Below are 26,159 nucleotides of genomic sequence, written 5' to 3'. Positions count from 1 at the left end.
GGGACGAATTTAAAGGGGGGGATCTCCCTTTTTTTACAATTTGTTGCAGGAAAAAGGTCAATTTAGTAAGGTGTCTCCCCTTCTGAAGTGGGAAAGGGATCTGGCTCAATCCTTCTCCGCAAATCAGTGGAAGATAGCGATACGTAGTAACTGTCACTTCATCAGATTCATTTCTCACTGGGAGACAACCCAGAAAATTCTGCTTAGGTGGTACTATACCCCCTACATTACGGCGAAGTTCACGAAGGATACTTCTCATGATTGTTGGCGGGGGTGTGGGAAGGTTGGCACACTGATTCACATGATATGGGAATGCCCTCATTTAAGAAGTTTTTGGAGGGGAGTTTTTTCATTAATTTCAAAAACTACAGGCTTTATTAGAAAAGCCACTCCAGAATTAGCAATTCTGAATTTAAATATTGACCAATTTTCTCCACCTCTTAGAATGACGGTTCAAATTCTCTCCACGGCTAGGCTCCTAATTGCTAGGAATTGGAAAACTCCTACCTCTCCTAACGTTAGTGAGCTCGTTAAAAAAATAGAAGAGACTTTCAAGTGTGAGCAGATTCTTGCTTCAACAGAAGGGAAATCCTATAGATTGTATTCTCAATGGTCACCTTGGATCAACACCAGGAAAATTGTTTAAGTTTATGTTATCTTTTCATTTGAGTTTTTTTTTTTTCAGTTCTCTTGCCTATTAACATATTTTATTAAGGATATCTATATAAGGATAAATCTTGAGAGGTCAGGCACTTTTTTTTTTTGAAAACACCTACAGCAACTGGATTCAAAGATTTGATTGTCATGTGTCTCATCTATTAATATTCTCCTTCTTACATGTATCGAATGTTTTGAGATGTTTATTGTAATGTCTTATCCTCTCAATAAAAAAATATAAAAAAAAAAAAAATTGTGGACTTGTATATTACATTAAAATCTGTCGCAATTTGGGAGAGTCTACAGTAGAGGGGAGAGAGGGAAGAGGGGAAACTTTCTGCGGTACACCGGCCCAGAGGAGACTACGAGGTTTGCTCCAGAAAGGAAGAAAATCGCATGGATCAGGAGACAGTGAATCATCCCTACCTGAGGCCATGTGCCTACATTATTGAGCACAAGTAGTACCACTGCAGGGGTTTTTTTCTTTAGCCTGAGTGGACACTGAGGAACAAAAAGGGACAAGGGCCCTAGTTAAGAACTACAGGGGAAACCTGGGGGATCTGGCTCGGTCGTTCCCTGGGAATAAAAAGCTGGACCCCCGTAAATTAAGAAACAGGGGGGCAAACCAGGACTCACTACGCCTGTCTGCTGGTCATTGAAACAAGGCAGCGGGAGGGGTCGGTGACTGGGCCCTGGAAGAGGAAAGACCAGGAAATGAGGGGTAAGGCAAATAAAAAAACCGACAAGGAAAAAAAGGGCGATCAGAGGACAAAAGGAGGGACACCCCCCGAAATGGGCGATGGATCCAGGACAGAGGTGCCTCAGGTAAATGCAGAACAAATAAGAGAAATATTTTACTGAAGCTTTGTCTAGAATGGAGATATCATTGAAAACTGATATAGCAGCAATCCGCTCAGATATAGGGCAAGTTTTAGGTCGTGTATAAGAATTGGAAGAAAGAATGACTATCTATGATCAAAAGCTGATGGAAATAAAGGTACAACTTGAATCATTCCAAAAAATAAACAGAGCTGCATTATATAAAATTGAAGACCAGGAAAACAGAGGCAGAAGGAAGAATTTGAGGATAAGAGGAATCGCAGAGACAACTAGGAATGAAGACCTGAGTAAAATAATGCAGGATCTGTTTAATTTTATTTTGGGGAGAGAGGAGGATGAAATATTGAAATTGGACAGAGTGCATAGGATTACTAGATATCAATCTCAGGCGAATGAGAACCCAAGGGATGTAATAGTGAGATTCCATTATTATGAGGAAAAGGCCAAGGTCCTGGAAAAGACACGCAAAATGGAAAAGATCAGGTTTAAAGAGATGGAACTGCAGATATTCTCAGACTTAGCTGGTGAGACTTTAGCAAGGAGAAGACTCCTAAAGCCTTTGATAGAACAAATGAAGGTGCTAAACATACCATATCAATGGGGATTCCCAGCCTGCCTGAGGGGCAGGAGGGATGGACGCTCTGCAGTTCTGCGATTCCCAGAGGATCTCCCAGATTTTGTAGCAAATTAGATTAGTAGAGGGGGGGTCTTGATAGCATGGGGGGTTGTGGATTCGGAGGAGGGAGGGACAGACCGTAAACACTGGTACCCCTCCTGTTGGGGGAAATGAAGGCCTGGGTAAAGGCAGATGGGGCAAGGGGGGCGTGGCCTGCTGCTGCTGGAGAGGCTTTCCCAAGGGAGTGGGGATTTGACCCATGTCTTCTTGTGGGGTGGGCGGGTCCACGTGCGGAACAAATAGGGAATTTGTTCAAGGGGGCCCCCAGGGGGGTGAGAAGGGAGGAGGAGGGGGTGGGCGGCTCTCAGGCATTAAATGATTATGTTAAATGTAATATCATACAATATAAGGGGAATAAATAACACTAAGAAAAGATTTATGGTTAGCAGAGAAATATGGGACTATGGGGTAAATGTGATATGTCTGCAAGAGACACACATATCACATGCGGTAGGAGGGAGACTTACCTCCTGGCAGTTTCCCAACTGGTTCTATGAGGATTCCACGTCAAGTTATGCTAGGGGCGTAGCAATAGAGTTCGATAGAAGAGTAACTTTTGAGTTAGAGGAGCAAATAGCCGATCTAGGGGGAAGGTACATTTTCATAAGAGGGAAATTATTTAATATGGAATATACTATTGCAAATATTTATGCATCAAATAGAAACACAGAAAGGTTCCTGAGAAAAACTCTGAGTAAGCTAGCAGAGTTTAATAGGGGAAAATTAGTAGTGGCGGGAGACTTCAATCTGAGCATCGAGCCTCGGAAGGACTCTACACGGGCGTCTTCCCGTGACTCGGTGGCAAAACAAAACGGATTGAAGCACCTGCTATTGGAGCATCAATTGATATCTGGAGGATTAGACATCCGAGTATCCGTGATTATGCGTTCTATTCGGCAGTACATGGGACATATTCCAGAATTGACTATGTGTTATTAGAACATCAAATACTCCCTCAGCTTAAAGACATGGGAATAAAGTCATGCCCCAGTGATTATGCAGATAGAAATAACTACAGTGTTTTCCAAAGGAGGGATGTGGAATATAAATGACTCCCTGATCCAAGACTTAGAGGTAGAGAGCAGGAATTAGAGGAATTCTTCCTCAGGAATGAGACACCAGACATCCCCAGAGGCACTATATGGGAGGCCCATGAAGCCTATATAAGAGGTATCTTGATAAGTATTGGGACTGTAAAAAAAAAAGAAAAAGGGAAGAAGATTGGGGATTTACATAAGGAAATATATGAATTAGAGCAACAGACAAGACCTAAGGGGATACCAGAGAGGCTGGAGCTGAGAAATAAAAGAGAAGAGCTGGGAGGAAACAGGCTTTCCATATAGTAGATAAAAAGAGATATCAAGAGGAAAACAAATATGGGAAATGGTTGACGAGGGCAGTAAAGGAAAAAAAGAAGGCTTCGTTTATAGCTAAAATCAGAAATGAGGGTGGGGAAATAACGCATTCATTCCCGGAAATAGCCAAAGCTTTTCACAGTTTCTATAGTCGGCTTTATAATGTTGGCCAAGAAGAAGAGAAGGGAAGAAATCAGGAAGATGTTAGGGGATACCTTGAGGAACTTGACTTTCCAGGTCCTCTTGGCGAGGAACTGGACCTTCTAGAGGCACCAATAAAGCAAGAAGAAGTTTTTAGAGCAGTGAGGGAGATGCCAACTGGGAAAAGCCTGGGCCCTGATGGGTACTCTATCATGTATTATAGGAAGTTTGCAAAGATCTTAGTACCTCAACTATGCAATTATATGAACGCATTAGCAGAGGGTGAAAACTTAAGGGAAGAGGCTTTGATGGCGTATATTACCCTGATACTGAAGGAAAGTAAAGACCCTGTGACCCCAGAGAGCTACAGACCAATATTTCTGCTGAATACTGATATTAAGATCTTTGCAAAAGTCATAGCAGAAAGGCTAAAAGTTCTATTGCCGTACTGGATCTCTAGCGATCAGGTGGGTTTTGTTACAGGGAGGGAAGGGAAGGACAATTGCCTTAAATCTTTACTACTGATACATGAAGTGGGAGGGAGTGGAGCCCCAGTCGTCCTTTTGTCAATAGATGCTGAGAAGGCCTTTGACAGGGTCAACTAAGGCTTCATGAGGAGAACCCTGAGACATCTGGGAATAAAGGATAGAATGATGAGGTGGATTATGGCCTTTTACCATCACCCAACAGCGAAAATAAAAATAAATGGAAGCCTATCTCCGGCCTTAGAGTTGCATAACGGAACGAGACAGGGATGTCCCGATGCTCTTCTTATTGGCTCTTGAACCCCTACTGGCCGCAATTAGGAAAAACGAGAATATAAGAGGGATTAGGATAGGTGAAGAGGAGTATAAGGTGGCCACATACGCAGATGATGTTCTATTTTATGTTTCAGATCCTAGGATTACAATACCTAATATAATGAAGGAACTGAATAGATATGGAAAGTTGACAGATTTTAAGATTAATGTATCCAAAACTGAAATTCTGAACATTTCAGTAACGGAAAAGGAACAACAGGCACTCCAGGCATCACTCCCCTTCTCTTGGCGTAAGAGGGAGTTCGGGTACTTGGGAGTGAAGTTAACAGCATCACTTTCATCTGCGTATGTGGCTAACTATGTCCCGATCCTTAATAAGATCAGAGACTTTTTAAGACACATGAGATATAAACCACTATCAATGATCGGGAGGATAAACGCATTAAAAATGTTTATATTACCAAAGCTAACATATGTCTTCCAGATGATCCCAATAAAAGTCCCACAAGAATTCTTCTCGAAACTGAGATCTCTGATAATTGAATTTATATGGGGACGTAGGAATCCTAGAATTTCATATGCTACACTGGAAAGGGTTAAACAAAAGGGGGGACTGGCTGCGCCGAATTTTAAAAGATACTATCAGGCAATTATTATATCATGAATCACGGGTTGGTTTTACAATAGGGGAAACAAAGGGTGGGTGGATATTGAGGAAGTACAAAGTAAGGTTGATTTAGGGAAAAATATACGGGTTCCAAGGGAGCACCGGGAATTAGCAAGAAGTACAAATCCACTAAGATTAAATGTTTTCAAAATATGAGATGAATTGGGAAAATTATATCATTGGGAATTTAATTCACCTTTAATTTCTTTATTAGAGACAAATTATTTTAAACCTGGGAAGGAAGAACACATATATTTCACGAGGTGGGCAAAGAAAGATGATATAAAGCTAAAAGACGTGATGTGTGGAAATAGATTATGCACTTTGAATGAATTAAGACAACAATGGGGAACTAGACCATTAGATAATTGGAGATATATACAAATACAGAACTTTGCACGGGCTCTGCCTCCGCCACTTCGGGGGGAAGGAGAGCTGAGACCTATGGAGAGATTTCTCTCCTCCCCCGGGTGTCGGAGACAGACTATATCCAAAATATATGGGATTCTAGGAGAAGAAGGGGATGTCGGCGACCCACCTTATCTGAAGAAGTGGGAGAAAGAACTAGGAGCCCTATGGGATGAGGATCATAGAAGTAGGGTTCTGAGAGCCGCATGTACTACCTCTGGAGATACTAGGACAGTGGAATGGCCTACAAACTGATGGCAAGATGGTATATAGTCCCACAAAGAGCACAGAAAATTAGAGCAGAGACTTCAGCATGGTGCTGGAGGGGGTGTAGTACCCCCAGGACTTACGCACATATTTGGTGGGACTGCCCAAAGATTCAACTATATTGGGAAAAGATCATAGATACTATACATCAGATAACAAGTAAGGAAGGAACCATGGGTGTGCCTGTTTCACGACACGGATAAAACTATAGCGTACTATAAAAAAACATTGATACCTCATATGTTGAATGTAGCTAAGAACCTAATCCCCAAGGCCTGGGGAGCCCCTAACCCCCCATCAATTAAGGAATGGATAGAGAGGATTGAATGGGTAAGATCAACTGAGGAAACCATATACAGAAGTGAGGATCAGGTAGAAGCATTTTATGGTATATGGGGAAGATGGTTGGAGTTTAAAAAGACAGTGAAACATCTTGAAATGGTGGAGGGTTAGAGAGATGGGAGGAGTGAGGGAGAGAGAGGAAGAGAAGGGAGAGAGGAAAGAGGGCAGAGGGGAGCGTGGGGGTGGGGGTGGAGGGGCAGAGAGAGGGAGAGGGGAGGGGTGGGGGGGTTGCTATGAATAAGTATAAAAAAGTTTTTTTTATTTTTGCTACATTTTTATTAAATATATTAAAGGGATAGAATAAAAGTAGAATATGGATTAAAGAAAACAAGAAAGAATATATGCAGATGATGGTTGGCAGCCTCAGCAAATTCCACGTGGGTGAGATAATGAACAGGCGGATAAACCAGGGCGAGTACGCCTTAACTGCGGGAACCAGTATAAAAGACCGGCTGCCTACTGATTCATAAAAAAAAAAAGATATTAGATAGAGATTGCAAAGGTATGACTGAAATAATACGTTCATGAGAGGAGCAAAGAGTTGACGGTTCACCAGAAACAAGGTACAAGACATGATTATCCAGGGGTTAAGACAGGATGCTATCCAGCATCTCAGTTGGAAGAGAAGTAAGATTCTGCCAGACAAAGCTGAGGTTGGGGGTTCAGATCCTGGTCCTGACACCTTCTTTTTAAATTGTATTACTAATTTTCTCCAGAATTTGAATAGTAAAGTAAATTGCTATTGGTCAGCACACAAAATAATTGATACATTTGCTTTCGTTGCTACACCTAGATTGCCATAAAGTCCCTGTTGGATGCAATGGAGAAAGCAGAAGGAACAATAATAGTGGGCGGAGACCTAAACTTTATAATGGATGCTAAAATACTACTAGCACACATGTTCAGAGAAAAAATAGCCAATTAAAAGAATTAAAACTTTATTGGAAATATCAACTAGCTGATATCTGGAGAGCTCAACATCAAACAGAAAAGAACTATAAATATTACTCAAATATTCATGATTCATATCATCGGATAGATAATTTTTTTGTAAATCAAATTGGTATGATGACAGATATAGGGGGATTTTTGTGGTCAGACCATTCTCATATATATTTAGAATTCGGGATGATTGGGTACAGAAAAACGAGAGGGATATGGAAATTAAATGATAATTTAATTAAAGACAAGGAATTTGAGATAGAAATTAAACAAGCAATAAGGGAATTCGTGTTAATTCACGAAAAAGATGAAACTTCACCACCCATACAATGGGAAACATTAAAATGTGTCCTATGGGGACTGTTCGTTAAGCATGGGTCAAGAATTAAAAGAGAAAAAGAACAAAAGAAATCTCAATTGATTTTAGAAATTGAAACCTTAGAAAAAAACATAAACAGAGCTTGACTTTGATGAATAAAATAAAGTGAGACTCGAATGGAGTTAAAATCCATGCTTGACGAAGAGTCCCTATGGTTAAGGGATAAGAGTAGAGTACAATGGTATCAATATGGAAATAAAACTAGGAAAATACTATCTAGAACGTTAAAAACACAACAACCCACAGCTTCCATAGTAAAGATTCAAAAAATAAATGGTGACATAACTTATGATCCAATAGAAATATCAAAAATGTTTAACTAGATTTACAATATAGAAACAAAACAAGAAAATAAAGAAAAAGAAAGGAGGAAGGAGGAGATTTGAAAGTTTATAACCAAAACAGCAATTCCCCCGTTCTTTAGAGAAATTGTAGATGATTTGGAAAAATAAATTAAACTAGACCAAACAGGATTTACAAAAGGGCGAGAAAGAAAGGATAACATTATAAAAACTTGCACGCTGATAGAACATGCTCAGAGAACTGCCATCCCAGTATGCCTATTAGCTATAGATGCGGAAAAAGCATTTTATATGGTGGGATGGCAGTTCTTAGAGGAAACGTTAATTCAGCTGGGAATAGGACCCAGAATGTTAGGTAGGATTCTCGCACTGTACACTAATTCAAGGGCTAAAGTAAGGATAAACGGAATGGTATCAGAATATATAAAGATATCAAATGGAACGAGACAAGGATGTCCTCTTTCCCCATTATTATATATATTGGTAATGGAACATCTCATTTATGCAATAAGAGAAAATAAGGATATTCAAGGGATAAAAGTTAAAGACAAAGAATATAAAACAGCTGTATATGCAGATGACCTGTTAATATATGTAACTAACCTGATCATAACAATTCCTAACTTAATAAAATAATTTAAGCAATTTGGGGAATTAAGTAATTTCAAAGTAAATTACGAGAAATCAGAGATGTTGAATGTCACCTTAACAGAAAAAATGCAGATACCTTTACAAAAATCTTTTCCGTTTAAGTGGAAGCAGGAAATGATCAAATATTTTGGAATATATATTCCAAAAAACTAAAGAAGCAATTACAGGAGCTGAATCACATGGTGACAATTCGGAAGATAACTAAATTACTACAAAAATATGCTAAAACAACACATTCCCTGATGGGTAGAATAAATATAGTAAAGATGGAGATATTGCCAAAATTATTATATATCTTTCAAGCAATATCTTTAGCTCCATCAAGAAAATTCATGATGGAATTAAGAAAAGTGATAGGAAGCTTTATTTGGGTTCAAAAATCAAGAATAAAAAGAGAAACATTAATTAGAACAAAAAAAGGGAGGACTAGCATTACCTGATTTTTTTAAATATTTACAAGCAGCATCACTAATGAGAATAATTGATTGGCATCATAACATGGAAAGTAAACAATGGGTTAACCTAGAAGAAGACATTATAGGGATACAACTTAAATTTTTGCCATGGATAAAGCCCCATTTAAGACCAAATAAAAATTATCTACCGATATTTGTAAGAGCTACACTTGAAATATGGGATATCGTGATAAGGAAAGGGAAACTGTCCACCATGACTGGACCTATGATCTCTCTGTTCTCCAACCCAGAATTTTTGCCAGCTTTAGAAACTACTAAATACTTAAAGTGGAATAAATTGGAAAACGCTAGAGTGGTGCAAATCCTAGTGGATGGAAAATTACCAAAACTTCAAGAGCTGGGACCTGAATTCAAAAACAGCTGGTTACAATATAATTAATTAAAAACATTTATAGAAATAAACATCACTTAAATAGACAAATAACTAAATTTGAACAAATAATAATAAATTAACAAAAAACGATTAAGAAAATATCTAAAATATATGATTTACTACTTCCCTCTGGACCTATTGGAGAACTAATAGGAATGAAAAAAATGGGAGAAAGAAACAGGAATTGTAACGTCAGAGGAAGAATGGGAATTTTTTTTTCAAATAATACATAAGGTGTCTACAGTGATTAGGTATCTAGAGAGAAACTATAAGATAACATTGCAATACTACTGGAGCCTACTAGCTTTAAATATAATAAATAAGGAAAATACAGAGAAATGTTGGAGATGTAAGATAGAAAATGGGACAATGAATCACATATGGTATGACTGTCATAAAGTGAGAAATTTCTGGAATAAAATATTTGAGATATATCGAGGTGTGTTCGGAAAAGAGATAGATCTAAATATAAATATCGCATTATTCTCATTAAAGTGGTTGTAAACCCTTACAACACACTTTGACCTAGAGGTAAACCTAGATTAAGGCTTACCTGTAGGTAAAAGAAATATCTCCTAAACCTACACGGTTTAGGAGATATTTTCCGAAAGACAGGCATCGCTGTCTACGGCGCATGCGCACTGAGCGCGCCGTGGTCAACGGCGATATGCCACGAGTGGCGGCTCGCGTTCGCATGACTTCACTGGCTCCTGTGTCAGGTAAGTGACACATAATGGACTACTATGCAATGCATAGTAGTCCATTATGCTTTACCTTTGCAGGGAATGAAAGAAGAAGTAAACCCATCAGGGTTTACTTCCTCTTTAATGGCAGGCTCTTTAAAGGTTATCAAAGAAGATATTTTACATCACATGACATCGGCAGCTAGAACAGTGATAGCAAGAAAATGGAAAGAATCAAGTAGCCCAACAGTAACAGAATGGATATGTGAAATGAACAAAATGTACTATATGGAAAAACAGATAAGAAAAGAAGGGTATTTAAAAAATTTAATGCCAATAATATGTCAAAAATTTGAAGAATTTTGGTCCTTAACAAGAATAAAATAATTATTATGATTAAATGGGAAAACATTAATACTCCGGGTGATATGGAGAGATAAGAGGAGTATGGGGGAGGAGAGGGAAGGAAAAAGTAACCTTAGGTTAACTTGGGGAGGAGTATTTTTTTTTTCTTGTGTGAATGTTTTAGAAAGGTAATGGATGAAGTTACGAGGCGATTAGGAAAATGTATATGATAATTAATTGTGTAGAGTCTTATGTATTTGGGGATGTAATATTTGTATTGTAATGAATGGTGTAAAATGTGTGTTATACTAAAAATTTATAAAAATAGGATTGGAAAAGATATCCATGCGCCCCATGGCACCGTGAAGGTAGCAATTTTGTCTAGTGAGGTGTGGATCAGCTCCTCCATCTCTGAAATTCCATCTCTCTCCGATGGGTCTATTCCGACAATGTTTTTTGTGCATTTCAGATAGGTGTAGGAGGTACTGTGCCGGAGAATACTCTATCGGGAGAGCGGATACTTTCGTCACCACTTTGTGTACTTTCTGCCAGTAGTTGCAGTAACGGGCAGCTCCACCACATGTGGAGGAAAGAGCTTGTCTCCCTTTTACACCGCCAGCATTGATCTGACACAGTAGGTGAGAATTTAGGTATTATGTATGCAGTTCTGTACCAGCGTGTCCTAAGCTTGAATCCATTTTCTTGTACTGAGACATTCAAAGAGCCCTTGTGGAGGTATAGATTGTCCCAGCTTCTCTCCTCTATCTTTGTGTCAAGCAACGACTCCCAATACACTTGTTACAAACGCAGAGCAACCGGAGCTTTCCCGTGCATTAAAGCGTAAAGTGCCAAAATGACGTGTCTCTGTGGTGAGGTGCTTGAGCATAGTGATTCAAAAGCGATCAGGGATTTAACAAAGTCTACTCTACCTGCTGGGTCATCAAGAAAGTGCTTAAGCTGTAGGTAGGGCCACAGCAAGAACGAGCCTGTATTAGATAGATTGATTAGTTCTGATTGACATAGAAATCAAACATTTCGGGATGTGGCCACTCTGCCTCCACAAAAGCTCTCTCCAAGCTTGGGAGGCATTCCGGATTGTTGGACTGGAGTGATTGGGCAGCTTCTTGTGGAGATCGCGTATTTGGTGCATGCTCTACTAAATGCAGTGAGAGTAGGTCCTATAAGTGGGTGCGTTAAGGCCAGAAGGGGGATATGTTCCCTAGCCATCCACGGCAGGTATCGTATGTCTGAGTTCATGACTAGGTTTTCCAGTCCCACCCAATCCTTACATTGGCAATGCACTTTCCAGTTGACTATATGTGTTAGGAGGGCAGTCCAGTAGTACCTCTGTATGTTCGGGAGACCAATTCCTCCTTCTTCTTTTGGCAATGTTAGTTTAGCCCAACTTATCCTTGTGGTTTTCCTGTGCCATATAAAGGCCCAATGGATGGATTTGTACATGCCAAAGAAGGATATAGGTAAGTGGATAGGAAGGGTTTGGATTTTATATAGGAGGCGTGGGAGAACTACAATTTTGAGGATGGATGACCGTCCAAACCAAGAAATGTTGGATTTATTCCATGTTTGTGTGTCCTGCTTTATCTTTTGTAGTTCTAACAGAAAGTTCCTGCTATAGAGTTGAGATAGATCAGCAGGTAGTTGGATACCTAAGTATTGGCTTGCATCCCATTTCCATTGGAAAGGGAAATTGAGTTGGCAATGGTTAGCTATATCTAGGGGCAAGAAGAGGACATAATCCACAAATGCAGCAATCTTGAATTCCCGTTCCCGAACCTGAATGCCCCTGATGTCTGGGTTGGCCCGGATACAGTGAAGGGGAGGTTCAAGCGAAAGAATGTATAACAAAGGCGACAGGGGGCACCCCTGACTAGCGCTATTGTGGATGGAGAAGGCGTCCAACAGGTGGCCGTTGGCTTTAACCTTTGCCTTGGGATTGGTATAGAGGGACATAATGCCGGTCCACATGAGTGGTCCGAATCCTATGGAGCCCAAGACCACGTCCATGTTATCCCAAACCACTCTGTCAAGCCCCTTCTCTGCATCCACAGCGAGAAAAAAACCTTCTTGGGGTGAAGATGTAAGCCAATGATGCAGGTAATTGCTTTTACTGTGTTGTCCCTGAGTTCTCCACGAGTCATGAAGTGTTAGGGAAGCCAGAGCCGAGAAAGGGAGGGCGGAAATACCTGTGGACATGTCCACTAAAGGGTCAAGGGGAACGTTTAGGTCTCCACCTAAGATAACCAATAGTGATTGCCGAACGGTTTGCCCGGCGGTCGTTTCGCGGCGAATTTCGGCTGTTCGCGATTAGCCCGATCGGCGGACTATTGCCGCCGTTCGCCCGGTGGACTTCCGTGTTTTCTGTGAAAAAGAACTTTGACCTATGATGACACATCCATCATGGGGTACAGGACAGCCAATTGAGACATTACAGCACATGGACACTTGGACATTCCCCCTAACTTATAAATACACCCGATCCGGCGGCCATTTTACATTCTTTCTTCTGTCACTATAGGGAGAGGTTGCTGTGTGGAGCTTGGAGAGATTGCAGTGACCCAAATCGCTAGCTATTTGGTACACAAAAGTTTTCAGGACTGGTATAGGTGTTAGGTGTATATAGGTTTGCTGTGCTACTGATTGTTGCAGCAGCCTGAGTGTCTTTTGTCAGTTTAGAGAAAGGGACAGGACGCTGTGTGCTGCAGGGAGAGTCAGTTTAATCATTAGCTGTTACTATCAGGTCCACAAACGTGCTATTCCAGTAACCAGTTATTGTTCCAGCAGCCTCTGTTTTGTCCGTTTATATAGGGACAGGCAGGAAGCAGTGTGTGAGGCAGTGATGGTCAGTTTAATCAGTAGCTGTTACTATATTAGGTCCACAAAGGTTCTTTTCAGGACTGGTATCAGTGGTATGGTAATAGGCTTGTACACGTATAATATTCTTTCTTCCAAATATAGAAAGAATATTATACTTGACTGCTGCCCTTCTGCTGCAGTCTGCTAATCAGTCACAACCTACTTGTTCCACAAAGGTCCTTATAAGGACTGGTAACCTGGTGTAGGGTGCTACAGTACATAGGGTTGAGTAAGATACAGTCTGCTATTCCGTAAGGACTGGTATAGGTCCACAATACATAGGGTTGAGGTGCACTACTGCTGACCGCTGCCCTATACTGCAGCAGTCCTTCATCAGTATAGGGACTGACGTACAGTCTGCTAATCATCACAACCTACTTCTTCCACAAAGGTCCTTATAAGGACTGGTAAGGTATAGGGTACTACAGTACATAGGGTTGAGTGAGGTACAGTCTGCTATTCTATAAGGACTGGTATAGGTCCACAATACATAGGGTTGAGGTGCACTACTGCTGACCGCTGCCCTGTACTGCAGCAGTCCTTTATCAGTATAGGGACTGACGTACAGTCTGCTAATCAGTCACAACCTACTTGTTCCACAAAGGTCCTTATAAGGACTGGTAAGGTATAGGGTACTACAGTACATAGGGTTGAGTGAGGTACAGTCTGCTATTCTATAAGGACTGGTATAGGTCCACAATACATAGGGTTGAGGTGCACTACTGCTGACCACTGCCCTATACTGCAGCAGTCCTTTATCAGTATAGGGACTGATGTACAGTCTGCTAATCATCACAACCTACTTGCTCCACAAAGGTCCTTATAAGGACTGGTAAGGTATAGGGTACTACAGTACATAGGGTTGAGTGAGGTACAGTCTGCTATTCTATAAGGACTGGTATAGGTCCACAATACATAGGGTTGAGGTGCACTACTGCTGACCGCTGCCCTATACTGCAGCAGTCCTTTATCAGTATAGGGACTGACGTACAGTCTGCTAATCATTCACAACCTACTTGTTCCACAAAGGTCCTTATAAGGACTGGTAAGGTATAGGGCACTACAGTCCATAGGGTTGAGTGAGGTACAGTCTGCTATTCTATAAGGACTGGTATAGGTCCACAATACATAGGGTTGAGGTGCACTACTGCTGACTGCTGCCCTATACTGCAGCAGTCCTTCATCAGTATAGGGACTGAGAGTTTTGTCACAGGGTCATTTAAAAAATGACAGGCAGAGGAAGAGGCAGGCCCTTCCGCAGGGGTGGTAGGGGTAGGGCAGGAGCAACAGGCTTGAGCCAAAGTGGGAAGTTGCAGAAGGTGCGTTCAATTACTTTAAAGGATGCACCAGACTTGGTTGAGTGGCTCACTCAGCCTTACTCTTCTGCACCCTCCTCATCCTCTTGATCTGCACCCTCTTCTTCACTCTCTGCTATGTGCACCCCCAAAGACACTACCACCAACAACATCACCCCCACCACATACCTTCCGCTTGAGTCACAGGAATTATTTTCCGATCCATATCAAGACATTTCTGATGCGCAGCCATTCTTGGTATTAGATCAGGAAGGGGAGGTAGCAACAACCGCTACTCAGCAGTCTGACGACAGTACCCAGATCAGCCCAAGGAGGAGGTTGGTCCCCGGTGTTGCTGCCTACTCCGAGATCTCTACTTATAGCGGTGGGGAAGGTGACGTTGATGATGACGTGTCTAGTGATGTCACGTGGGTGCCCACAAGAGAGGAAGAGGAGGGGAGTTCAGAGGGAGATATGGACCAGCAGATAGGGAGGAGAAGCAGGAATAACTTACATTGCACAGGAGGGACAAAGCAGACTGCAAATGTATCAGGAGTGAGTCATCGACCATGTACGGTCACGTCTGGCGCTCCCAGGACACCGGCACATGGCTCCGCAGTGTGGGCTTTTTTTTAACGTGTCCGCTGCTGACAATAGCGTTGCCATCTGCAATCTTTGCAGTCAACGCATTAGTCGCGGTAAGCCCAACACTCACCTAGGAACGACCGCCTTAAGAAAGCACATGAGCAGCCATCACCGAGCCCAGTGGGAGCAACGGAACACACAAAGCCACACTCCAGGCTCTCACTGTCCAGCCTCGTCTTCTACTTCTCCTTCTCCTCTCTCCTCACAATTGTCCTTCACTCCACCTTCCATCACGCCAAGCTCACGTTTTTCTGCAAAAAGGCAGGCTTCTGTAGGCCTAATGTTCGAGCGTAAAAAAATGATGACGCCGGATAACCCTCTTGCCCAACGGTTGACGGCTGGCTTGTCAGAACTGATAGCCCGCCAACTACTGCCATATAAACTGGTGGACTCGGAGGCCTTTCGTAAATTTGTGGCCATTGGAACACCACAATGAAAGGTCCCAGGAAGGAAGTATTTCTCACAGAAGGGCATCCCAGAGCTATATGGCCATGTTCAGCGGCAAGTGAATGTATCTCTGGCACACAGTGTCGGTGCCAAGATACATCTGACCACAGACACGTGGTCTAGCAAACACGGGCAGGGAAGGTATATCACTTTTACTGCCCACTGGGTGAACCTTCTGACGGCCGTCAAGCATGTAACCCGTGGCACCCGTGTAGATTTGGGTTTACCGCCACGGATTGCATGCAGGCCTGGCTCTTCTTCTCCTCCTCCTCCTCCTACTCCATCCTCCTCCCTCTCCTCCTCAGCTGACTCCTCCTTTTCCGCTGCTAGCCTCTCTTCCACTACGCCTCCCAAGCCCCCCAGAACCTATTCGACATGCCAGGTGAGACGTTGCCATGCCGTGCTGCGTCTTTTGTGCCTTTCAGCTTTGCGTTCACAGGCAGATCAGTGGCTAACACCGCTCAATTTGACAGTTGGTAAAGTGGTGTGTGGCAACGGTGCCAATCTGCTTAGTGCATTGAAACAGGGCAAAATTACGCACGTGCCATGCATGGCACATGCCTTAAACTTGGTCGTGCAGTGATTCGTTGTCAAATACCCTGGGGTCCAGGACATCTTGCGGCAGGCAAGGAAAATCACGGCCCATTTCAGAAGATCTTACACGGCCATGGCTCGCCTTGCTGACATTCAGCGGCAACACAATCTGCCGGTCAGACGTCTTATTTGTGATTGCCCGACGCGATGGGACTCAACCTTCTATATGCTTGATAGGCTGCTCCAGCAGAAACGTGCAGTTAACGTCTACCTGTATGAACTCTGCGGCAGAACAGGTTCTGGGAAGCTGGGGCTTTTTTCACCGTGCCAGTGGCTGTTCATGAGCGACGCATGCAGACTTCTGCGGCCATTTGAGGAGATCACCAAACTGGTCAGTCGCAGCCATGGCGCCATCAGTGACATGGTACCTTATGCCTTCTTTATGGAGCGTGCATTGCATCGTGTCATTGATCAAGCTGTGGAGGAGCAGGAGCGGGAAGATGAGGAAGTCACAATGCTGGATGAATTCCCAGGGGGGCTACTCTATCTGAGACAAGTCAACAACAGGAGTCTGAAGAGGAGTCAGAGGAGGATGGTGCCGGGGTGGATGAGGAGGAGCAAGAAGAACATGCTTTAAACCTTTCTGGGACCCCTGTTGTTGTGCGTGGATGGGGAGAGGAGAATAAAGAGGACAACATTATCCTGGATGATGAGCAGGAGCCAGGCCACCACACCGCTTCCACTTTAGTGCAAATGGGGGCCTTCATGCTCCAGTGTTTTAATAGGGACCCCCGTATAAAAAGCATAAGGGTCAAGGACCAGTACTGGGTGGCAACGTACTTAGACCCCCGGTACAAACACAAAATGGCAGAAATGCTACCGCCGTCACAGAGGGCTGTCAGAATGCAGCACTTCCAGGCCTTGCTTCGAGAAATGCTGCATTCTGCTTTTGTGTGCGCTGGCAGAGGAGAAATTCCCACTCCCAGAGAAGGAGTTGCGGGTACCAATCCAACAGCGCCTGCAAGAAGAGGCCGGTTTGAAGATGTGTTGGTGACTTCGGATATGAGGTCATTCTTTCAGCCGACCCATCGACAGGTGTCATCCGGATCTAGCATCAGGGAACGCCTAGACCGCCAGGTTTCCGACTACATCGGGTTAATGGCCGATGTAGACGCTCTGAGGAGTGATGAACCCCTGGACTACTGGGTGGGCAGGCTTGACCTCTGGCCAGAGCTTGCCCAATTTGCAATCGAACTGTTGGCTTGCCCCTCATCCAGTGTCCTGTCCGAAAGGACGTTTAGCGCAGCAGGGGGGATCGTGACCGATAAGCGTACTCGCCTAGCTCACGACAGTGTTAACTACCTCACATTTCTAAAAATGAATGAGCCATGGATCTCAGAGGAATTCAACACATGTGACCAGTAGACCATGTATATGTCTATAAACTATTTTTTTAATCGAGCACACAGACCTTCTTTCTTCATTTGACTTCCTTGTCCAAAAAAAGCACACCGTACTATATGCCCGTACCCTCCTCTTTGAAGAGGTTGAGCGGTGTCATATTTCTACTGGGGCTGCTAATTATGAGGGGCTCCCACCATCCCTGTGCTGTGCTGACTTCCTCCTGGGGCTGCTTATTATGAGGGGCTCCCACCATTCCTGTGCTATGCTTATTATGAGGGGCTCCCACCATCCCTGTGCTGTGCTGACTTCCTCCTGGGGCTGCTTATTATGAGGGGCTCCCACCATCCCTGTGCTGTGCTGACTTCCTCCTGGGGCTACTTATTATGAGGGGCTCCCACCATCCCTGTGCTATGCTTATTATGAGGGGCTCCCACCATCCCTGTGCTGTGCTGACTTCCTCCTGGGGCTGCTTATTATGAGGGGCTCTCACCATCCCTGTGCTTTGCTGACTTCCTCCTGGGGCTACTTATTATGAAGGGCTCCCACCATCCCTGTGCTATGCTTATTATGAGGGGCTCCCACCATCCCTGTGCTGTGCTGACTTCCTTCTGGGGCTGCTTATTATGAGGGGCTCCCACCATCCCTGTGCTGTGCTGACTTCCTCCTGGGGCTGCTTATTATGAGGGGCTCCCACCATCCCTGTGCTATGCTTATTATGAGGGGCTCCCACCATCCCTGTGCTGTGCTGACTTCCTTCTGGGGCTGCTTATTATGAGGGGCTCCCACCATCCCTGTGCTGTGCTGACTTCCTCCTGGGGCTGCTTATTATGAGGGGCTCCCACCATCCCTGTGCTATGCTGACATCCTCCTGGGGCTAAGGGGAACAAGTGGGACTTTAAACGAAGCATGTCAATTGAAAATAACAATGTATGAATACATGTGAATAAAATGATTTAGATTTAATTTATAATCAATAGCCACTAGGGGTTGTCCAAGATCGGAATGCATACAATAGTAGTACAGTAATATAAATATGGATATACACTCAATATATTTTCATAATAGTAATCAGAGAATCTCGAAGTATAGACAAATCAATGGACATACATGGATGCAGTTCATAACAGAAATGCATAAATCAAAAATCATAAAATCACATGAACGAGTGCAAACTCAATAAGACAAAAGTTGATATTATCAAGGATTAAAATAAGCTTAGGTAGGCATCCTTAGTTTGAGAACCCGACGCGTTTCTTGGCTTCTTGCCAGTCATCAGGGGTGGGATGCATGTTTTTACTAAAAAAGCAAATAAATATGACAAATGTTAATATAGGCGGAACCTCAGTTAAATAGAGAAAGTATCAAATTGGTCCACTTGATTGATAAAGTGACTTACAAAGTAGCCCAAAGATTGGGCAGAACTTCCAGCAATGGGAACTGTTAGAGCTGGGATAAAACCGTCTCATCCGGGGTTGAGGCAGGGTTCAGACCATCCCCCAACAATGTCAGGGGGCAGGCCAGGGGGAACCGAAACAGACATCCTCAACACAGGTCCACTAGGTACTAAATGTATATGTGTGTTACCCAAATAAGTGGAAATGGATGATGGGGAAATACAAAATCATCCAATTCAAATGTGTAAAAAAGTATGTGCAGTGCTCTGAATGAAACAATGTATGTGCAAAAAGGAGAAAAAAAAAAAAAAAAAAAAACATGCATAAAGCTATTACCCATATGTAGAGTTAAGGAGTGATCTCTTCCTAGTGGAGCACAGTGGAGGAGTGAACTGTCTGTCTGTCCCAGCTCATATACCCCAGGCCCTGGGCGGATCCCCGCCAGCGTCATGCATGATGTCTTTTGCAGCTGTGAAGAGATGAGGGAACACTCACAGCTGAGGATAATCCATACCTCAGTGGGTGCCCCTCCATCTTGGCTGCAGCATCAGGTGGAAAGACAGAGAAAAAAAAAATAAAAATACAAAAACAAACAATAGACTCCCACCTTGCATTAACATTTGTCATATTTATTTGCTTTTTTAGTAAAAACATGCATCCCACCCCTGATGACTGGCAAGAAGCCAAGAAACGCGTCGGGTTCTCAAACTAAGGATGCCTACCTAAGCTTATTTTAATCCTTGATAATATCAACTTTTGTCTTATTGAGTTTGCACTCGTTCATGTGATTTTATGATTTTTGATTTATGCATTTCTGTTATGAACTGCATCCATGTATGTCCATTGATTTGTCTATACTTCGAGATTCTCTGATTACTATTATGAAAATATATTGAGTGTATATCCATATTTATATTACTGTACTACTATTGTATGCATTCCGATCTTGGACAACCCCTAGTGGCTATTGATTATAAATTAAATCTAAATCATTTTATTCACATGTATTCATACATTGTTATTTTCAATTGACATGCTTCGTTTAAAGTCCCACTTGTTCCCCTTTTCTTTTTACATAATGTACCCGGGATGGAAGCATGCCATTGCTATTTAGTACTGCAGCTAGGTCACTTATCTTTAAACTATATAATTTGGGTGGAAGACACCTGCTCCTTTGGTGACCATGCTGCACAATTACTTATTATCCTTATCCTTAGTAAATATTCGTCTGTATGTATATCCCTATTCATTTATAATCCCAGTTTCGGGTTTATAAACCTGCGGTTTGAAATTATTTATATATGTGTTTCCATCAGTTATTGAGAACTTTTTTAATATTATTTTTTCCAGTTTTGTTTTTCCTGGAATTTATTTATCAATCAATTGAACATATGGGCTGTTTTTGCTGGGTATGTTGCAGTCATCTTTCCGGGGTTGCGATGCGCTCAGCTCCCTCCCTACCTCCCTTTGTGGATCACAGGGGGTGGTGGGGTTCGATCTCAGTGCATCGGCGCCATGCATAAAGGGGCCCCTCGAATGGTGTCAATAGACACTGCAAGGTGGGAGTCTATTGTTTGTTTTTGTATTTTTTTTTTTTTTTTCTCTGTCTTTCCACCTGATGCTGCAGCCAAGATGGAGGGGCACCCACTGAGGTATGGATTATCCTCAGCTGTGAGTGTTCCCTCATCTCTTCACAGCTGCAAAAGACATCATGCATGACGCTGGCGGGGATCCGCCCAGGGCCTGGGGTATATGAGCTGGGACAGACAGACAGTTCACTCCTCCACTGTGCTCCACTAGGAAGAGATCACTCCTTAACTCTACATATGGGTAATAGCTTTATGCATGTTTTTTTTTTTCTCCTTTTTGCACATGCATTGTTTCATTCAGAGCACTGCACATACTTTTTTACACATTTGAATTGGATGATTTTGTATTTCCCCATCATCCATTTCCACTTATTTAACACACATTTAGTCTTCTCCTATTTCCCAATCATTCATGTATATCTCATTCACATACATTTTCAGCAATCAGCTATATTCATTCAACACGTTCAATCCAACACTCAGTGTCCTGCTTTTGGGTTTTTTTTTTTTTTTTTTTTTTTTTGTGACCCATCACACTTTTCTCTTTCGCAGATTTGGGTAACACACATATACATTTAGTACCTAGTGGACCTGTGTTGAGGATGTCTGTTTCGGTTCCCCCTGGCCTGCCCCCTGACATTGTTGGGGGATGGTCTGAACCCTGCCTCAACCCCGGATGAGACGGTTTTATCCCAGCTCTAACAGTTCCCATTGCTGGAAGTTCTGCCCAATCTTTGGGCTACTTTGTAAGTCACTTTATCAATCAAGTGGACCAATTTGATACTTTCTCTATTTAACTGAGGTTCCGCCTATATTAACATTTGTCATATTTATTTGCTTTTTTAGTAAAAACATGCATCCCACCCCTGATGACTGGCAAGAAGCCAAGAAACGCGTCGGGTTCTCAAACTAAGGATGCCTACCTAAGCTTATTTTAATCCTTGATAATATCAACTTTTGTCTTATTGAGTTTGCACTCGTTCATGTGATTTTATGATTTTTGATTTATGCATTTCTGTTATGAACTGCATCCATGTATGTCCATTGATTTGTCTATACTTCGAGATTCTCTGATTACTATTATGAAAATATATTGAGTGTATATCCATATTTATATTACTGTACTACTATTGTATGCATTCCGATCTTGGACAACCCCTAGTGGCTATTGATTATAAATTAAATCTAAATCATTTTATTCACATGTATTCATACATTGTTATTTTCAATTGACATGCTTCGTTTAAAGTCCCACTTGTTCCCCTTTTCTTTTTACATAATGTACCCGGGATGGAAGCATGCCATTGCTATTTAGTACTGCAGCTAGGTCACTTATCTTTAAACTATATAATTTGGGTGGAAGACACCTGCTCCTTTGGTGACCATGCTGCACAATTACTTATTATCCTTATCCTTAGTAAATATTCGTCTGTATGTATATCCCTATTCATTTATAATCCCAGTTTCGGGTTTATAAACCTGCGGTTTGAAATTATTTATATATGTGTTTCCATCAGTTATTGAGAACTTTTTTAATATTATTTTTTCCAGTTTTGTTTTTCCTGGAATTTATTTATCAATCAATTGAACATATGGGCTGTTTTTGCTGGGTATGTTGCAGTCATCTTTCCGGGGTTGCGATGCGCTCAGCTCCCTCCCTACCTCCCTTTGTGGATCACAGGGGGTGGTGGGGTTCGATCTCAGTGCATCGGCGCCATGCATAAAGGGGCCCCTCGAGTGGTGTCAATAGACACTGCAAGGTGGGAGTCTATTGTTTGTTTTTGTATTTTTTTTTTTTTTTCTCTGTCTTTCCACCTGATGCTGCAGCCAAGATGGAGGGGCACCCACTGAGGTATGGATTATCCTCAGCTGTGAGTGTTCCCTCATCTCTTCACAGCTTCAAAAGACATCATGCATGACGCTGGCGGGGATCCGCCCAGGGCCTGGGGTATATGAGCTGGGACAGACAGACAGTTCACTCCTCCACTGTGCTCCACTAGGAAGAGATCACTCCTTAACTCTACATATGGGTAATAGCTTTATGCATGTTTTTTTTTTTTTTTTTTTTTTTCTCCTTTTTGCACATACATTGTTTCATTCAGAGCACTGCACATACTTTTTTACACATTTGAATTGGATGATTTTGTATTTCCCCCATCATCCATTTCCACTTATTTAACACACATTTAGTCTTCTCCTATTTCCCAATCATTCATGTATATCTCATTCACATACATTTTCAGCAATCAGCTATATTCATTCAACACGTTCAATCCAACACTCAGTGTCCTGCTTTTGGGTTTTTTTTTTTTTTTTTTTTTTTGTTTTTGTTTTTTGTGACCCATCACACTTTTCTCTTTCGCAGATTTGGGTAACACACATATACATTTAGTACCTAGTGGACCTGTGTTGAGGATGTCTGTTTCGGTTCCCCCTGGCCTGCCCCCTGACATTGTTGGGGGATGGTCTGAACCCTGCCTCAACCCCGGATGAGACGGTTTTATCCCAGCTCTAACAGTTCCCATTGCTGGAAGTTCTGCCCAATCTTTGGGCTACTTTGTAAGTCACTTTATCAATCAAGTGGACCAATTTGATACTTTCTCTATTTAACTGAGGTTCCGCCTATATTAACATTTGTCATATTTATTTGCTTTTTTAGTAAAAACATGCATCCCACCCCTGATGACTGGCAAGAAGCCAAGAAACGCGTCGGGTTCTCAAACTAAGGATGCCTACCTAAGCTTATTTTAATCCTTGATAATATCAACTTTTGTCTTATTGAGTTTGCACTCGTTCATGTGATTTTATGATTTTTGATTTATGCATTTCTGTTATGAACTGCATCCATGTATGTCCATTGATTTGTCTATACTTCGAGATTCTCTGATTACTATTATGAAAATATATTGAGTGTATATCCATATTTATATTACTGTACTACTATTGTATGCATTCCGATCTTGGACAACCCCTAGTGGCTATTGATTATAAATTAAATCTAAATCATTTTATTCACATGTATTCATACATTGTTATTTTCAATTGACATGCTTCGTTTAAAGTCCCACTTGTTCCCCTTTTCTTTTTACATAATGTACCCGGGATGGAAGCATGCCATTGCTATTTAGTACTGCAGCTAGGTCACTTATCTTTAAACTATCCTCCTGGGGCTGCTTATTATGAGGGGCTCCCACCATCCCTGTGCTGTGCTGACTTCCTCCTGGGGCTGTACCTCTGCTGTGCATATTATGAGGGGCTCCCACCATCCCTGTGCTATGCTCATTATGAGGGGCTCCCACCATCCCTGTGCTATGCTCATTATGAGAGACTCCCAACATCCCTGTGCTATGCTCATTATGAGGGGCTCCCACCATCCCTGTGCTATGCTGACTTCCTCCTGTGGCTGCTTACGGTGCAGGTGTCAGTGCTGTATATCACGGTTCTGATGTCAGTACTCTCTATCACGGTGCTGCTATCGGTGCTGTATATCACGGTGCTGGTGTTAGTGCTTTATGTCACGCTGCTGATGTCAGCGCTCTCTATCACGGTGCTGTTGTCAGATCACTCTATCATGGTGCAGGTGTCATTACTGTATGTCACGCTGCTGATGTAAGTGCTCTCTATCACGGTGCTGCTGTCAATGCTGTATATCACGGTGCTGGTGTTAGTGCTTTATGTCACGCTGCTGATGTCAGTGCTCTCTTTCACGGTGCTGTTGTCAGATCACTCTATCACGGTGCAGGTGTCATTGCTGTATGTCACGCTGCTGATGTCAGTGCTCTCTATCATGGTGCTGCTGTCAGTGCTGTATATCACGGTGCTGGTGTTAGTGCTTTATGTCACGCTGCTGATGTCAGTGCTCTCTTTCACGGTGCTGTTGTCAGATCACTCTATCACGGTGCAGGTGTCATTGCTGTATGTCACGCTGCTGGTGATCATCTCCTGCACCCTCTTCTTTGCCTACCCTGTTCCCTGACCTTCCCTCTCCTCCATTGCCTTCATGCGCTCCACAGTCCTGAATTGTCACAACAATTTCCCATATAAAAAAAGAATGCTTGTAGTTGTCGATCCCAGATTCACCTCATACATGTGTTATGTCATTGGCCATGTGGTGGGACTATGTTTTCACAGCTATTATTTTGTGGCTGCAAATTTGACCTGTAGGTTTGCAAAGTCCGCCTCCCATTGAAGTCAATGGGGCCCGCCGCGAACGTTCCGGTTCGCAAACTATCGGCCGCGTTCGCGAAACGTCCCGTCGGAAGTTCGTCCATCACTAATAACCAAGCCTGATTTGAATAATGCCGCGTACACACGGGCGGATTGTATGGCGTACTTAGTCCGTCGAAACACATTTCAGCGGACAATCCGCTCGTGTGTGGGCTTCAGCTGACTTTTTCAGCGTGCAGTCCGGAGTACTAAGTATTTCGGTTTTTTCGAAATTCTGTCCGTCGTACTTTGGTTTCAGCGGACAATACGGTCGTCAGTATGCTAGTTCGACGGACTAAGAATGGCGCATGCCCAGAAAGGATTTACACGGCGGAAGGGTGCTTTGCTGTGTCTTGGACTTCCTATTTCTAGTCCCATCGTACGTGCTGTACACGTCATCGCGCAAGCTTTCGAACGGACTGTTTGTGTATCCGTGTGTGGTCAAGTCCGTTCAGTGGAAAGTACGACGGACTGTCCGTCGGATTGTATGACGGACTAAGTACGCCATACAATCCGCTCGTGTGTACGCGGCATTAGGTGAGTTTTGAGGCGATTTCCCTCATGACTTGTTTGGTATTCGGGCAGTAAATATTTGCTAAAGTCAGTGGCTTATTATTCCAGGTGCCCTCCAGGAAGATAAATCTCCTGTCTTGGTCTATTAATTGGTCTTCTATGATTAAGGGAAAGGTTTTGGACAATAGGATTGAAACCCCTTTGGATTTTGAATTGGGATTAGTGCCATGAAAAGCTACTGGAAACATCTTGTTGGAGAAGCGAGGTACCGACCCAGACTTAAAATGTGTTTCCTGGATAAAGATGACTTGTGCTTTAAGTCTATGGGCTTCTGATAGCACGTTACTGCGTTTTTTGGGGACATTTAGACCTTTGGCATTGTTCGAGTAAATTGTTAGAGATAGAGGAGCCGACCTCACCTTTACCTTGTTTGCATCCTCTAGGTTGACTCTGGGTAGCTAGCACGTAACAAAGGTGCTTAAAGTAGGTGGCTGGAGAGGGAAGCCGGTGTGGTGATGGGGAGGAGGGGGGTAAGAAAGTGTTGAAGGTGACTAGGGCAACAAGACACACAAGGGGAAACAAAAATAAAAAAAGGGGGGGAATAGGCGAAGTGGGGGCTGAGATTCCCCTCCGCTGAATAAGTGTCAACAATATACGGTTCCCCTGATATACTGAGAACCAGGGTAGTAACTGCCAGAGGCGGGAAGATAACTGCAAGCCCACCTAATTGAGAGAGGGGGGGATTGGTCAGGAGGGGGGTTTGCTGGCTACTGTCAAAGAGGAACCTGCCCCTCTGGGGTGGGAACAAAGGCTAGACACAGAACTTTCTATCAGCAATGGCAAACCAGGGCAATCAGCCACTAAAATAGAGCTTTGAAAGAAGATTATTTATTTCGTGATGATGGGAGCCGGGAGGGCCCCTTTCCCTCCAAAGTGAGAGGGAAAGACAAGCTCAAACCGAGTCCGCCGGTGCCCAACACATTTGGCCAAAGA

General features: G+C 42.9%; 3 long non-coding RNA genes across 3 annotated transcripts; 2 read left to right on the top strand and 1 right to left on the bottom strand.

The window, feature by feature from the left end:
* Positions 1–18,408: 18,408 nt before the first annotated feature.
* Positions 18,409–19,049, bottom strand: LOC143976169 (uncharacterized). Its single transcript, XR_013272536.1, has 2 exons — positions 18,861–19,049; positions 18,409–18,760 (listed from the first exon to the last, which is right to left on the bottom strand). It is a non-coding gene; the product is annotated as an uncharacterized LOC143976169 (long non-coding RNA).
* A 1,826-nt stretch (positions 19,050–20,875) lies between these two features.
* On the top strand, positions 20,876–21,645 carry LOC143975346 (uncharacterized). Its single transcript, XR_013272357.1, has 2 exons — positions 20,876–21,193; positions 21,294–21,645. It is a non-coding gene; the product is annotated as an uncharacterized LOC143975346 (long non-coding RNA).
* Positions 21,646–22,767: 1,122 nt separating this feature from the next.
* On the top strand, positions 22,768–23,458 carry LOC143976168 (uncharacterized). The gene is made up of 2 exons (XR_013272535.1): positions 22,768–23,006; positions 23,107–23,458. It is a non-coding gene; the product is annotated as an uncharacterized LOC143976168 (long non-coding RNA).
* The last annotated feature ends 2,701 nt before the right edge of the window (positions 23,459–26,159 follow it).

Source organism: Lithobates pipiens, unplaced genomic scaffold (assembly GCF_037356315.1).
Source record: "Lithobates pipiens isolate NorthernLeopardFrog02 unplaced genomic scaffold, aLitPip1_a1.2 Scaffold_13, whole genome shotgun sequence".
In the NCBI taxonomy this organism is placed as follows: domain Eukaryota; kingdom Metazoa; phylum Chordata; class Amphibia; order Anura; family Ranidae; genus Lithobates; species Lithobates pipiens.
Note: the sequence above shows the minus strand (reverse complement) of the source record. Positions and strands in the feature narration are given on the sequence as shown.